This window comes from Rhinopithecus bieti, unplaced genomic scaffold (genome assembly GCF_001698545.2).
Source record: "Rhinopithecus bieti isolate Rb0 unplaced genomic scaffold, ASM169854v2 scaffold_18644, whole genome shotgun sequence".
Classification (NCBI taxonomy): Eukaryota; Metazoa; Chordata; class Mammalia; order Primates; family Cercopithecidae; genus Rhinopithecus; species Rhinopithecus bieti.
This window is the reverse complement of record NW_016809656.1, coordinates 2381252-2389773: the sequence shown is the minus strand read 5'-3', so window position 1 is coordinate 2389773 and position 8522 is coordinate 2381252.

Sequence of the window (8522 nt, the reverse complement as noted above, 5' to 3'; positions counted from 1 at the left end):
GAACTAATTTGTATTCCCACCAACAGTGTATAAGTGTTCCATTTTCTCTGCAACCTTGCTAACATCTGTTATGTTTTGACTTTTTACTAATAGCCATTCTGACTGGTGTGAGATAGTACCTTATTTTGGTTTTGACATGCATTTATCTGGTTATTTTTTCATAAGTTTGTTGGCTGCTTGCATCTCTTCTTTTGAGAAGTGTCTGTTCATGTCCTTTGCCTATTTTAAATGGGGTTATTTATTATTTGATTGTTGATTTAAGTTCCCTATAGATTATGGATATTAGTCCTTGTTGGATGCATAGTTTGCAAAAATGTTCTCCCATTCTGTAGGTTGTTTGTTTACTCTCTTGATAGTTGCTTTAGTTTCTTTTGCTATGTAGAAGATCTTTAGTTTAATTAGGTCTCCGTTGTCAATTTTTTGTGTGTGTGTGTGTGTTTGCTTTTGAGGACTTAGTCATAAGTTACTTGCCTAGGTCAATGTTGAGAGGTGTATTTCCTTGGTTGCCTTCCAGGATTTTTATATTTTGAGGTCTATACAGTTAAGTCTTTAATCCATCTTGAGTTAATTTTTTGTATGGTGTGATGTAGAGGTCCAGTTTCATTCATCTGCAGAGGGCAACCTAGCTTCTCCAGCACCATTTATTGAATAGGGTATCCATTCTCTATTGTTTATTTTTGTCACCTTTGTCAAAGATAAATTGTTTGCAGGGGTGTGGTTTTATTTTGGAGCTTTCTATTGTGTTCCATTGTTCTATGTGTCTATTTTTGTACCAGTATCATACTGTTTTGGTTACACTAGCCTTATTGTTTAGCTTGAAGTCAGGTAACGTGATAATTCTGACTTTAATTTTGCTTAGGATTGCTTAGCTATTGGAGTCTTTTTGGCTCTATATGAATTCTGTATGAATTTCAGAATAGTTTTCATAACAAACACAAAAGATGCTATTCTGATGAAATCCTTAGACTAAAAATGAAAATGATTTTTTGGAAAAGTTAATCTGATAAAATGGTTACTCTATGACTGAATATTTTGTATACTTTGGACAGAGAACTCAACCTGTTATGCAATATTTTTGCTAAAATTCTTCTAGTATTCAACCTTCTTTAAATGACTTTATAGAAATAAACAAAACCAAAATGTATTTCTCAATACTGCTTAATATTATGTGTGGGCTGCTTGAAACTCTGTTTCCCATTTTATGTAATTTTAAGGCCCAAGGTGAAGAAGCAGTTAATATTGAGGATATTCTACACTCATGGCACACATAAAAAATAAAACATTATTGGACCGAAGAAATAGTTTAAAAGTTAACTTCAGATGTGTCATAATTCATTTCTACGTCCATTTCATTGGTCAAAGCAATTTTCATAAAATATTACATTAAATGCAGCAATAAAGTATGCTTGACAGATATTGTCTATAAATAATTTAAAACAATAATAGAATCTACCAAATGTCCCACAACATGTGCAAATATTCACATTTACTTGCTAAATACACTTACTCCCTAGCAGGTATACCACTGTAAGAATCAAAGACTGCAAATAATTATTTTTGAAAATAAGTAAAGTAAGAATGCACAACATTGACTCATCCATAATGATTTTAAAATTCTTCTAAGGCCCTTGTTGACATTGAAAAGTCAATGTCACTGAGAGAAGCTCCCCAGTCTTCTTTCTTCCGTGGCACTTGTGCTACCATCTTGGTGTTGCATCTTTTATCATTAATTTCAGTGGCCTTATCTGAAAATTTCGCTGGAACAGAGAAAGATTTCTCAAATTTCTCATTTCGCTTCATGCTCATGGTATTGGGTGTCCATATTTCATTTTAAGTCTTGAAGAATGACAGTAGTTTTACTAAATTTAATAACACTTTTGGTGGTGCAGTGCTGAAATATATCTGACTTTTATATATTTCAGTCAAGTCATCTTTATATGCTAATAGTTATACCAACTATTATTTCTGAGCTATGCCTTCTCTCCCCATATGTATATACATTGTGATTATAAACATTTTTCTAACACACCCGTGTTTTTAGAATTTTTACTCAGGGTGGCCAGGCTTGATAGCTCACGTCTGTAATCCCAGCACTTTGGGAGGCAAAGGTGGGCAGATCACGAGGTCAGGAGTTCGAGACCAGGCTGACCAACATGGTGAACTCCCATCTCTACTAAAAATACAAAAACTAGCCAGGCATGGTGGTATGCACCTGTAATCCCAGCTACTCAGGAGACTGAGGCAGGAGAATCACTTGAACCCGGGAAGTGGAGGATTCAGTGAGCTGAGATCGTGCCACTGCACTCCAGCCTGGGTGATAGACCAAGACTCTATCTCCAAAAAACAAAAACAAAAAAAGAATTTTTATTCAGGGTAATTTTGTCAAAGAGTAATATTTTCTACATCATCTTGAGACATTGAACAATTATGTTACACCTGTCTTTTACAAATAGTTAAATTGTCTATTTACTACACAATTTACTTCTAAATTTTATCTTTTAGTAGTAGGGGATGATAGTTGCATTTTCCAGTCTTGCAAATTCTGGAATTTCTGAATTATTTTATGTTTTCTTTTATGTTTTCTTTTAACTCTTTTTATCGGCTATTTTTGTTTTGTTTTCTTTTAACTCTTTTATCAGCTATTTTGTTTTGCTTTGTTTTGTTTTTGGTTTTGGAGCCCATCTTCTTCTTGTAGTTCCTATAAAACTGAGAAATCACATCTAATTCACAATACCAACACCATGTTTTCACATTCTTTGCCTGGTGCCATAAGCTCATTTAGAATATTTTCTACCTGCCAAATCATCACAAGTAAGTGTTCCAAATGCAAAACGTACCAATACTGTGCTGTTGTTTCAATGTCTAAAATAATTATCATTGCAACACCATATATTCAGACTATTTTTTGAAGGTATATCACTTCTATGTTTCCATTTCTTTCAATACAAAAATGTTTAATAAAGATAAAGTGACATAATTGACAAGATCTTTCTCCTGTATGGTTAGCATGATTCAGATTAAAAACATGAATGTTCTTTAAGGGAAAATGATTACATAAGCTTCCCCAAATGTGGGGGCAATAAGGTGGAGAAGAAGTAGGAACAATTTGGTGATTATGACTGCTAAATGATTTCTCCAATTTCATCTATAAAATGGTATCAATAGTTTATTATCTTATTGAAAGAAAATAAAATTTAGTGATACTCCAAATGTTTTACCACAAAATTTACTTCTAACATTTACATTTTTTCATTGATTAGTAGCATTGTGCATATTTTTTAGATCACACAAAGATGAAAAGCCATTTTCTTCTAAAATAAAGTTGAGTAGAGAAAATAAGCTGTATCTGGGTAATAAAAAGTGAAAAAATTATATAGTTAGCCCAAAGGAAGAAATAATTTTTTTTCTTCAACTAAAAAATTTGAGCTGATGAAAGTCATGGTTTATTAGAGCAAAATGTTAGAGGAACAGTAGCATTCTAACTGTTAACTAGTAGGGGAGTGGGAAAACAAGTGTTTTATGCAAATAAACTGATACCAAAATGCCACATCATGAGTAGGGATCCTTAATATTTAAAACTCATATTGACATGTACTAATCTTCAGAGAAAATAATGAGAAAAAATAATAACTTTTCAGCATCTTTTAAATATCTGTTTTTGTGATGTTAATGTATAGAACCTTCAATTAGCAAGTGTTTGAGTTGAACTGCACAATGATGGGTTGGAAAGACACTTGATTTATAAATATTAAATATATGAATCAATGAAAGCATAATTCTGTCAAAAATAAAGATAGAGCATGTTAAAAACTTGCTTTTGAAGATTAGAATAGAGATTTTAAATTCAACAACTGCGATGTATTCTACACCCAGACCAAAAATAGAATACTACCAGATCCCCAGATTCTCCCATTATACTCCATTCTAGTTGTAAATTTCAAAGTATAACCAATATTCAATTTCAATATTCAACACTGTGTTTATGTGAGACATCCATATGGTGTGTATCCTGCTATTGTTGCAGGAATCAGGAGACTGGAGACACTACTAGGTGGAACAGGAGGATTGTATAGAGTACACTCAGGCCCAGGAGATTAACATCCAAAGGTTGGGCCCTGAACAAAGACAGGGTTCGACTTTTATACACACTTCTGAAATGGGGTTGGCTAGTTTGAAACAAGCTTACAATGGCGTGGAGCATAGTGGTGTGAAAGCAATGTACAGAGGCAGAGCAAAGGCAGTTAATCAAACTGTGACAGGTTCGTAACTCAGGCCTTCATGTGACTCTTGCTATGTGGCCCAGATGGCTGTTATCTTGGCTTGATTAAGAACCTTGCACAAGCTTATCTAATCTCCTTTACTATGGTACCCAGATGGCTGCAATCTAGGCCTGCTCAGGCGTGTCTCATGACCTTCACTGTATTACTCAGACAAAAAACAGAAACTTACAATCACTGGTTACAGAAAATAGGAATCTATAAACTCATAAAACTTGCAGAGCAGAGTACAACCACACAGAGCAGGGAGGGATTCCATGGGGAAGTTCACTCATACCAAAGGAGAAAGGAAAATTTGTTTGCCTTTTTGCATTTCCTGCCTCACTATACAGTATGCATTTGCAAATATGCAAACATTTATTTATTCATTATACCATAGATAAGTATTTAAGTAGTTTCCAGTTTTGGTCTAATATATAAAACATGCTATCAGCATGACTGTGAATGTACCTTGGTGAGTATGTGTGATGTACATGCATTTCTATAGAAGTGAATGACTGGGTCATATATTATACATGTTTAGCATTAATAGATACTAACTTAGATGGTTTGGTTTTATGTCCCACCCAAATCTCACCTTGAGTTGTTATTACAAGACCCCAGAATGGGGTAGATCCACTGACAGCTTGTACCTCCCAAATGTCTTGGGAGGGACCCAGTGGGAGGCAATTGAATCATGGGTGTGGGTTTTTCCTTTGCTGTTCTCAAGACAGTGAATACATCTCATGAAATCTGGTGGTTCCATAAAGGAGATTTCTCCTGCACGTGCTCTCTTGCCTGTCACCATGTAAGATGTCCCTTTGCTCTTCCTTCATCTTCAGCCATGATTGTGAGGCCTCCCCAGCCAAGTGAAATTGTGATTTCATTAAACCTCTTTCCTTTATAAATTACCCAGTCTCAGGTATGTGTTTATTAGCAGCACGAGAATGGGCTAATACAGGAAAATGGTACCAGGAGTGAAGAACTGCTGTAAAAATACCCATAAATGTGGAAGCAACTTTAGAACTGGGTAACAGGCAGGGGTTGGAACAGTTTGGAGAGCTCAGAAGAAGATATGAAGATGTGGGAAAGTTTAGAACTTCTTAGACACTTGTTGAATGGCTTTGACCAAATGCTGCTCATCTCAGATGGAGATGAGGAACTTGTTGAGAAGTGCAACAAAGGTTTTCACTTCTATTAGCTATGTTTTAGCAAAGAGATTGGCAGCATTTTGTGCCTGCCCTAAAGATTTGTGGAACTTTGAATTTGAGAAGATGATTTAGGGCATCTGGTGGAAGTAATGTCTAAGCAGGAAAACGTTCAAGAAGTAACTTGGGTGCTGTTAAACAGCATTCCATTTTATGTATTTACAAAGATATGGTTCGGAATTGGAACTTAGGTTTAAAAGGGAAGCAAAACATGAAAATCCAGAAAATTTACAGCCTGATCCAATAGAAAAGAAAAACCCATTTTCTAAGGAGAAATTCAAGCCAGCTACAAAAATTTGCATAAATAACAAGGAACCAAATATTAATTGCCTAGACATTGGGGAAAATGCCTCCAGGGGATGTCAGAGACCTTCCTGGCAGTCCCTCCCATGATAGAACTGAAGGCCTTAGAGGCAAAAATGGTTTTGTGGGCCAGGCCCAGGGCTCCCCTACTGTGTGCAGCCTAGTGACTTGGTGCCCTGCATCCCAGTCACTCCAACCTTGGCTAAAAGAGGCCAAGGTACAGCTCAGGTTGTGACTTCAGAGGGTGCAAGCCCCAAACCTTGGAAGCTTCCACATGGTGTTGAGCCTGTGGGTGCACAAAAGTCAAGAATCGAGGTTTGGGAACCTCCACCCAGATTCCAGAGGATTATGGAAATGCCTGGGTGTCCGGGCAGAAATTTGCTGCAGGAGCAGGGCCCTCCTGGAGAACCTCTGCTAGTGCAGTGCAGAAGAGAAATGTGGAGTTGGAGTTTCCACACAGTGTCTCCACTGGGCACTACGTAATGGACCTGTGAGAAGAGATCCTCCAGATCTCAGAATGATAGATGCACTGACAGCTTGCACCACGCACCTGGAAAAGCCACAGACACTCAACATCAGCCCATGAAAGCAGCTGGGGTGGGAGAGGTTGTTCCCCGCAAAGCCTCAGTGGTGGAGGTGCCTAAGTCCATGGGAACCTACCTATTGCATCAGTGTGACCTGGATGTGGGACATGGAGTCAAAGGAGATCATTTTGGAGCTTCAAGATTTTGCTGCCCCACTAGATTTCAGACTCGCATGGGGCCTGCAGCCCTTCATTTTGGCCAATGTCTCCCGTTTGGAATGGGTGTATTCACCCAATGCCTGTACCCCCATTGTATCTAGGAAGTAACTAACTTGCTTTTGATTTTATAGGCTCATAGACCAAAAGAACTTGCCTTGTCTCAGTGGGACTTTGGACTTGGACTTTTGGGTTAATGCTGGAACGAGTTAAGACTTTGGGGGACTCTTGGAAGGCATGATTGGCTTTGAAATGTGAAGATATGAGATTTAGGAGGGGTCAGGGGTAGAACGAAATGATTTGGCTCTGTGTCCACACCCAAATTTCACCTTGAATTGTAATAATCCCCATGTGTCATGGGAGGGACTCAGTGGGAGGTAATCGAATCAAGGGGGTGTTTTTGTGTGTGTGTGTGCTGTTCTCATGATAGTGAATAAGTCTAATGAGATCTGATGGTTTCATAAAGGAGAGTTCCCCTGCACATGCTTTCATGCCTGCTGTCATGTAAGTCATCACTTTGCTCTTCCTTGATGTTCAGTCATGATTGTGAGGCCTCCCCAGTTGTGTGCTACTGTGAGTCCATTAAATCCATTTCCTTTATAAATTACCCAGTCTCAGGTATGTCTTTATTAGCAGCACGAGAAAGGACTGATACACTAACAAATTGTTTTTTTAAAGTTATTATAAAAATGGCACTTTCATCAATGAATATGAAGCTTCCATTTGTTCCAAATCAATTCCACAATTTGTTTTTATATCTGTGTGTGTGTGTATGTGTGTGTGCGTGTGTGTGCGCGCCTGTGTGCACAGTGCATTTTTAATGCCACACATTAGGTTCCCTGGAAAATGGACGCTGGGATGTAGATTTGGAATCAGGTACTCATAAAATCTTACCTCCTTTATCTTTAAAGCAGGTTAAATAGGAGAGGTTTGGGAATAAAGGGAAGTTGAACAGATTTTCAAGTACAATAAAGGCCTCAGCCAATACTACAAGGTTGCTCTGCAGCTGGGAAGGCACTTCATAATAGTACCAGTTTGGGATAAAGGTGCTGGACCTTTGTAATTTGGAGACTTTGCACAAAGTGTATCTCTTCAGCAAAAAGGAAGCCCCAGATATGGATTCATTTATGAGATCTTCATCAAACACAGTGTAGGAGAGGCATCACGATGACACATCATCGCAATCACATTCCACATCTTTTATTCCTAAAATTGCTTCTCAAATCAAGTGATTTCATAGAAAAAGTTATAGGATTATCCTCCAAGATTCTTAGGAAATCTTTCTTAGGAAAGCCTTGCAAAAGAAATGTAAGATGAACTAAAGTCTATGCCATTCCAACTGCGTTCAAGGCTGTAAATGATACTCCTTTTCTACCTCCTCTATTCCTCATTCCATATTCCACTGACTTCTGGTGGCAGTCCTGCATATCTGTGTGGTTATCTGTAGGTTGATGAAGACCCTCATTTCTTAGGTATCTGATCCCAAATCACCATACTTTTCTTGGATCATAGCTACCACACTTGTTCATTTACCTTGAAAATGTGTCAAAGGTTTATTGAAAGATTTCTAAGTTATTATCTTGGCACCAAATATACTCTTCCTCTTCCCATTGAGCACAATCTACCTGACTTCACTCTAATGACTGGAGTCAATTTTCCAAGCTAGGATTAAGACTCTACTCTTTCCCTGTCCTGGTCCCTTGGTCTAGTTGCTGATTTGACTGGGTGGCATTTTAACTTGAAATTTAAATAGACCTTTGCTATGCATTATAATGGAAACATCATCTCTCTAGGAGTCTAGACTTCCAAACTCCAGAGTCTAGAGTTGTAGATCCAGTATTCAGTCTCATGAATATGGCCATAGCTTCTACAAATATTTCTAAGCTAGATCCTGCAGAAGTATTATCTGTTTTTTCACTTTTACTATAAGTGTGTATCTTTATGTTGTATAAATGTATAACTAGACTATATTTATACTATATTATTATATATTATTATTTATAGTATATTATTTAT